Source organism: Mus pahari, chromosome 21, assembly GCF_900095145.1.
Source record: "Mus pahari chromosome 21, PAHARI_EIJ_v1.1, whole genome shotgun sequence".
Lineage (NCBI taxonomy): Eukaryota > Metazoa > Chordata > Mammalia > Rodentia > Muridae > Mus > Mus pahari.
The window spans coordinates 47,960,932-47,969,297 of record NC_034610.1 but is presented as its reverse complement, the minus strand read 5'-3'; positions in this window follow the sequence as shown (position 1 = coordinate 47,969,297).

Below are 8,366 nucleotides of genomic sequence, written 5' to 3'. Positions count from 1 at the left end.
CCCGAGGTCCTAGTGTAGATATCTCATTCAACCTGACTCATCCTCAAGTCACTCATTAGTCACTAGTACAGTTTCTGCACCCATGTCTAGGGGATGTAGTTCAAGGAGGAAGAAAGAAGGAAGAAGGAAGGAAGAAGGAAGGAAGAAGGAAGGAAGGATCCTCAGTGGAACTTGAAAATGGTGGCATGCTACACAAGCCATATGAATATGAAAATGTATAGATATACACCAATCTCTCTCTCTCTCTCTCTCTCTCTCTCTCTCTCTCTCTCTCCTCCCCCATGGACAAATTGTATTCTTTAAGTTATTCACAGCAAGAGACTAAAACTACCTAACACAATTGAGTAACTACACTATAATAAGTTATTTGTCATTCATGAGTCATCTCCCCATTTACTGTTTTCAAATGTGTGAGTTACTGTGGACAGCTGACACCTTGAGAGTAGGGTGTTATTAAGTGAAGTCAGGGTTGGCCATGGGATACTGATGCTAGAAAATAAAACAGGTTGAAACAGCAATGAAATGATTTATAAAACCCGTTGGGGAAGATTTGAGAGTTAAGGGCGTGGAAGGATGTGAGAAGCCAGAGCACTCACATCCTTCAGGCAGAGATCTAACTTGAGGCCACACTTTGGTAGCACAGTTTGGTGAGATCTATGGCAATGAATACACTGGTAATGTTAGCCCTGAAATTAGCTCCACTTTACTGTTATTGACAATTCTATTTGTGTGATTCTACAAAATTGTAACTACAAAGGTGTTTACTACATCATAGTTTATGAAGCAAAACTAAGTAAACGCAGATGTTTCATTAGGAAGGATAACATCAGTTATAACTCAAATAAGAATAAAATGATCAGCCATGGTGGCTCACACTGTGATTCTAGCACTTGGCAGATGGAGGCAGGGACTCCAGGAGTTCAAGGTCATCTTCAGCTACAGGGCTAGTTTGAGGTTACCCTGGATTACATGTGACCCCCATCTTATAAATCAAGACCAAGGGTCTGGAGAGATGGCTCAGCTGTTTAGATCACTTATTGCTTTTGCAGAGGAACAGTGTGGCTCATGACCAACCATTAATTCCAATTCTAGGGGTTCTGATGACCCCTTCTGACCTCAGAGGGCACCCATACATGATGCACATACATGCATACAGGCAAAACAGCCATATAGCTACAATTAATAAATAAGTCTAAAAATTAAAACAACAATAGCAGCGACAGAGGAATAAGGTAGGCACAATTCTTTTAAAATACAAAGCTGAGAAAATATGTTAAGCAAGATATACTGTAGAGGACAATATGAATAAAATGTTTCTGTTTATGAATGAGATGTCCAAAATGTGACTAATGCATTTATATGCAAAGAACATTCCAGAAGGGTTACCCTCTCCCAATCACTGAACAGAATTCCTTTCTAAAGTAAGACTGGGACTCTGGAGGATGGATGAGGTTCACTTGCCACAGGTGCATGCTGGGAATTCAAGCCTCCAGAGGAAGTCTCAGACCCAGAGATTTTATCATATCAGGAACCAGGAAAGTGAAAATAGGGATAAGAAGATTTCAGGAGAACCCAGTCTTCCATAAAGGGTACATCAAGCCACAACAGCAAGGGACAAGACAGCAGGGAATTGAGGACAGGCAGGAGGAGGCAGGGACTCAACTGTTCTCCAGGGTTGGGAAGCACAAACCTGGCAGAGCCAGCGCAGAAGAAACCAGAGAACAGTCGCTCTCCCTACCGTTTGTCATGAGGATTTGCCATCAGCACAGGACTTAAGGAAGAAACATGGAAAATGCTTGACCCAGGATTTTTTTTGTTTGTTTGTTTTGTTTTTCTTTGTAGAGCATGGAAAGCCTGCAGATGTTTGTATCCACAGTAAGTAAAGTGGGAAGTCATTTCTCTCTTCTAGGGGACTCTGCAGTTAAAGAAAATGTGTGGCGGCTGTGCATCAAAAATAAAACAGTGCCCTGTGTGTCGTTAGCCAATGGCAGAAAGAAAGAAAGAAAGAAAGAAAGAAAGAAAGAAAGAAAGAAAGAAAGAAAGAAAGAAAGAAAGGAGGGAGGGAGGGAGGGAGGGAGGGAGGGAGGGAAGGAAAAAGCGAAAGAAAGCAGTGGTGGTATGGGTGGGGAGAGTTATGCTAATCTGCCTCAGGTACTTTGACAACATGACTCCCTTGATATTATATACTAATGCAACAGACTCAGGGGCTCTAGTCAGCCTGCGCACGTCATACATAGCCCTGGCTGGGCCTTGCCTCTATTCCCTCTGCCTTGCTAAAAACTCTTAGATTACATTCCTAGAGCTCATCACCAAGGTCTATCCCCTTGTTTGGCCACTTCCTCTTCCCAAGGTCCAGCTATCGAAGTACGTCAATGTCAATACTTGAGTTTAGCAATTAAAAGTTCCCCTCCTTTGACTCATCTAATTAACATGACCAATTAAAATTAAACACTTGATCCTAGCGTGGAGTTTCTGCCTTTGCCTTTATAAATTGCCTGCCTCCTCTCTCCCCGTAGGCTGTCCTTTGCCCCCTTCCCCTTCTCTTCCTATTTCCCCTCATTCTCTGTCTCCTGTTTTTGTATCTTATTTCTTCTGGCCCTTTGTCCTTCTGGGGCAAATAAATCTCCTTGTGCTGAGAGCTTGACCTTGGGGTGTCTTGCAGTTTCCTACACAAAGCACATCTCAAAACCACGGAAGTAATGAAATGAAGGTACTTCTTTTAACTCCTCCCTTCTCCTGTGTTCATCCTCCTCCTCCTTTGTCAGGTCGAGAGTTGAACTTCCCCGAATGCTGAGAAACCATTCCTTTTAGAGAGAGATAAGTGAAGGGGGGAAAAGAGGAAAAAGAAATATATATATTTATATATGATGAGTTATACCTTTTGGTAAAAGAAAACAAAAATGTCTGACTTTTAATTGTCTTTTCAGTTATAAATTTAAAAACAGTGACCCCCAAACATGGAGAAATGAAGCCAAAGCCACGGAGATGGAAGCAGAGAAAGGTCAAGGCAAGGGCAGATTACTGCTGTCTGAGCTCTAGGTTTTAGGTATGTGGCATTGAAAGCTTACCTGACCCAGAAGTACATCATCTGAGCTCTATTTCTTAGACATGAGGTGTTGGAGAGCCTAGCAAGAGGCAGAAGGAAAGTGGAGCAAAAGCATGGGGCATGGCTCCCTTCCCATTGCCCAAGGGATTGCTCCTACCTCCTATTTAAGCAATACATTCTCCTTGCTGCTGAGTTCTGCTTTTTCATACACTGAACACCAGTATTTAGGAAAGGGAGTAGTCGTGTGCTTTGGAACGTCTATCGAGGTAAGCATTTTGGACAGACAGATCAATACTTGCAGGATAAATAAAGAGCAATCTCTATTTCCAGCTCTGTCTTACTCTTACACACACACACATGCCCACACGCACATGTACACCCTAGTGTAGGGGATGGTTGTTTGCAATTTTAGATGAGGTAGCTAGGGAACAATTTGCAAATTGGTCTACTGTTGGTGATTTTCACGGGTGTGCTTCCATGAAGCAGCAGATGTACTGTGGGATGAGGAAGATGGGCCACTCAGCCCAGATAATAGCTGTATGAAAACCTGCTTGCTTTATTCAAAGGACTAACATCAGACGATTTGAGTGCATCAAGTTTGCCAGTGGGCTCAATTCTGTGCTTCCTGCTGTTTTCTTTAAAGTCTACTAGAATTACAAATGGTTTTGCTTTCAGTTTTAATTTTCTGTTCCATTTCCTTTGAGGTCGACCAGTTCCCTCTTTGTGATTTAAAACTGCATGTCTGGAAGTATGAAAAGCTCATATTCCAGAAGAACTGTGGAATGACTGGTCAGAGCATGGGATTCTACACTTCGCCACTGCTATGCTGCAGTGGTACAAAACCCTTTCCTGTTTGGCCTTTTCAGCTAACACACAGTACTTACTCTGAAGAACTAGTCTGAGCCTCAGTTGGCAAATACATTTAACTCTACTTTGGCTGAGTAACCCCCTTTTGAAGCAGATAATGTTAGCATGAAAGATCTATCTTGAATGATATGGATTTGACAGCCACTAGAGCAATAGGAGGTGACTCTTCTCCATGCTCTTACGACATGCTGAATATATTCTCCTAATGCTATTACCACTCCTGGTTTTCTGGAGTGTCTTAGAGGCCTCTGTTCACAAAAAGCTCAACAGATGTGTGAATAAATATGTATGAATTGTAGTTTTCCCATGTTTATGGTTCCAAAAACCAAATGCATATAGCTTTTTAAACAAAGGTTTGGGACTATAGTCTGCTGTAAAAATAAGGTAGACATTTATTAGCTAATATCTCCTAAATACACAAGGTCAGGATTCAGCTTATTCCCATCTCCACCCTTACCCCACTGTTTTTTTTTTCTCTGTTAGAGAACCTCATAACCATCTACTTCTGAAGGCCTGTGGCTACCATGAGTCTGCCCTTCTCCTCTGGAAAAATGCTAGAGTGAGCTCCATGCCAAAGGTAGAAAAACATGCAATCTACAAAATATAATGCTTTCCCTTTGGGTTGAGTTGCATTTCTGTGGTTGTTTGTCACATAAGTGGGGCATGTTGGTCCCACCTCAGGAACAAGCACACGTTATCATCTGTATGTCCAAACACACTGCATGTGGATTCAACACCACTTCTTCAGCCACTGGGGTTTGGTGATGTAAGCCTGTACTCTCCACTGTTTGGGCAGCTGAGGAAGGGCAATCACATGTTTAAGTTCTTCCTAAGTTACAGAGTGAGTTCAAGGCTGGCCCAGGCAGCTATTGTCTAAGCTTGTTTTGTTGCTTGTTTTGTTTTTTTGTTGTTGTTTTGTTTTTTCTTTTGCTGATGAGAAATCTGATGTTATTCTGAAGGGCTTGCTCTTGCAGGTAAGTTGATATGTTCTTAGATGTCAATGCTGCCTGTTTGCTTTGCACTTCTGACATTTTGACTCTAATATGGTATGGATAGAATGATTTGTTTCTGCTCGTGTAGTCTATGGTTATAAAAGACTCTTGTGTTTAGATGCCTTTCTCATTCTGTGCATTTGGGGGCTTGTCTGCTGTCTTCCCAATGAATAAATTCTGTTTCTTTAAGTGTTTTAAAATCTCAGTTAAATTGTTGAATTTGACTTCCTTGTTGGTAGCCTTTTCATCCATGTGGTTGACTTTCTCATTGATTTTGTTGACTCTTTCTGGGTTCTTATAGGCTTTCCTCTCCATGTCTTGCATTGATTTCCCCTGATTGTTTGTGTTCTCTGAGGATGGAGATAATTTTTACCAGAGAATTGAAGTCTTCATCCTGTATGTTATCACTTCATTATCTTCAGTTTGAATTGAGGAATTATGATCCCACAGTGGAGTAATGCTGCCTTTCCAGGTGTCCTGGGTTTCTATGCTGAAATGTTTACATCTCATTGGGTATTTATCTGACTTTATTTGAGGATCTTAATTATCAACCTACTCTTTGGAGTTCAGTCTTCAGTACCACCCAGAGAGGGAACGACAAATTGTGCAACGGCACTAGCATCCAATGTTGCAAGGCATGGAAATCCACTTAAAACTGATAAATACCCACAAATTTTCATCAACGATAATAAACCTAAGGTGGGAAAACTACTATAAATGTGATATTAATTTTATAACTATTTAGGGCAAGTGTGGAAAGAGTCAATGAATGAAATAAAGGAGGAGAAGTCATGGGGAAAAAGCTAAATAAATGAAAAGAAAATGGGACAAGTGAAGAAAATGCTGTCTGTTCAGCATTAGATGGTAAGATGGAGCCCGTGCAATGGCAAAACCATAAACCAAAAGGAATGTTGGGAAAAAAGCAGTCCAAGTGGGTTTTGTTCACAGATGGTGTGATTGTATAGATGGAAGCTCCTATAGACTTCCTATAGCTTACAGGGTCAGTGAGAGCTTAGCAAGGTCATGGGACAAAGGTCAGGGTATAAAATGCATCGTTTCTTTAGTGTTTTATCAAGGAGAATGGGATCAAAATGTTAAAAACTGTTTGAAATAGCATCTGCAAACATGGACAATTTAGAAAATATATCAAATATACTCAAGAGTTGCAGGGTAAACATTATAAATCATTCCCAAAAGACATGAAAGAAGTCCTAACCAAATTGAGAGCAAAATCAAGTTTGTGAGATAGAAGGGTCAATGTTTTGTAGATAGCAGTTTTCCCCAAAAGGACCTCTGAGTTCAGTGCATCCTTGTAGGCAGTTTGCTTTCTCTTTAGGCAGGAGATATCTGCCCTGGAGATGCCCAGCCTCCCTGGAAATGCCCTGGAGGTGCCCAGCCTTCCATCCTATGAGCTGGGATAGAAGCTTTGAGCTCCTGGTCCGGAGTTTAAGTTACATGCACAGCATGGCGTTTTCCCTTATTCTCCCATTAAATTTGGTATTTGGAAGGATTTCTATCTAGTTGGAATATTGTCATTGATACAAAAGGTGATGATCTTTTAAAATCAAATATTGTTAAGATTTTTCTGGCTTCAAATCAAAGTTCCATAGAAACCATTGAGGACCCCCAAAAGATGAGTGACCTGGTAGTTAAGTGTCCACGTGAGCTGCTTCAAGTCATTTGGAGCTGTGATCAAACTTACATTTATTCTTCCTTTTTATAAAATTTATTTAAAAAAAAAAACATGGATCGTGGTCACATCTGGGGTAACCCAGTGGTTTAGTGCCAGCTCTTGGCAAGGGAATTCATAATGGTGGTTTTGCTCTCTGGGCTCTCACTATCCACGTGGTTGCCCATGGCCCAGAGGAACCCCTGGGATACCTATTAGAAGTGCAGAACTCAAACTTTATTTACCTCATCTTTATTTTAGGTTTTTAAATTTTAGAACAGTGACAAGTTCTCTCCATTCCTTAATGAATAATAATACATGCCTTTGTGAATAAACCATTTCAAGAGTGTGACTTATTTCCTGATTCTCATGTCAACCTTATAAGTTTGGGAGTATATATATATATATATATATATTCCCAGACATACACACACACACACACACACACACACACATATATCCAAACATACATACATGTATATGTGTATGTGTATGTATATGTGTATGTGTATTGGGAGCTGACTTTAGCAATACCCTGTGGCAAATCAACATATGGTATAAAATAACGTTTCTTTTTTCCTGTTAGAATTTAACATACAGTACGGCAGCCAGCAAAGTGGTTTATCATCATCCCTGTTTTACAGCTGAAAGTCAGGATGTGAGGTGAAGTGACTGGCATAAAAGATACAGAGTAAGTTTGCAGAGACCTGGAGACTCAATATTCGTTTCCTCATGTTCCATTCTACCCCACCTGATTTATTACCCTTAGGTCACGTGACCAACATAGTCCAGTTCCCAGGTACAGGACGGGAATTTGTCCAGGAGTAGTCAATTCAGTAAATCATTTCCCTTCACTCTTTTTATACTTAATTTTATTTTATGTTCATTGGTGTGAGGGTGACAGATCCTCGGCAACTGATGTTACAGACAGGTGTGAGCTGCCATGTGGGTGCTGGGAATTAAATTCTGGTCCTCTGGAAGAGCAGTCAGTGCTCTTAACCACCGGGCTACCTCTCCTGCCCCACCCCCTTCATTTACTTCTTCTCTGTGAATGTCACCATTTCCTGCAGACCTTTGAAATATGAACTGAGTTTTATCCCTCAGTGACTAAATTGCCTTTCCCCCTTCTCACTGGTTTCATAAGCTTGACTAAGACTAGGAAAGTTTTACAGTACCATATCCTCCATAGTGCCATGCACTGTCTCCTGCAAATACGGACAGCCTCACAAGAGGATGGCCAAGTGAGCAAATGGGTGGAAGAATGAATGGATGGATGAGAAACGCGGCGTTATGTTTAACAGCATTTGGACAGACAATAATGAAAGCAGAAAATCAGAATTAAAGCCACAGATCAGAGACAGAACTCTGCTGCTTATCTTAAAAGCAAGATCTTGAGATACAGACTCTCAGCAAACAGTTCTGCAGAGCCCAATTTAGACCTCGTGTCTGGCTTTCTCTTTATAGATGGCACCTGGCAGACTCCACATTCGGAACTCCCATTCCTACACCGAAGCAAAGCAGTCGGAGGAACAGACAGTGACTGCGAATGTGAGAACAGTATTGCGATCAGGGCGCTCCGCTTCACCTCGCAGTCACCTGCCCTTTGTGGGCAGCCGCTTTCCAGCTTCAGTTCTGCAAACCAGTGTTTATTAAAGTGGCTGCCATCCGGTTAACATTTCTAGTCAATATTCTCAGCCATTAGCCAAAGTAGTTTGTGACGTGGATGTATTCGATGGCATGTAGGATCTCTCTCTCCCCTCCCTCTCCCTCTCCCTCTCCTCCCTCTCCCTCT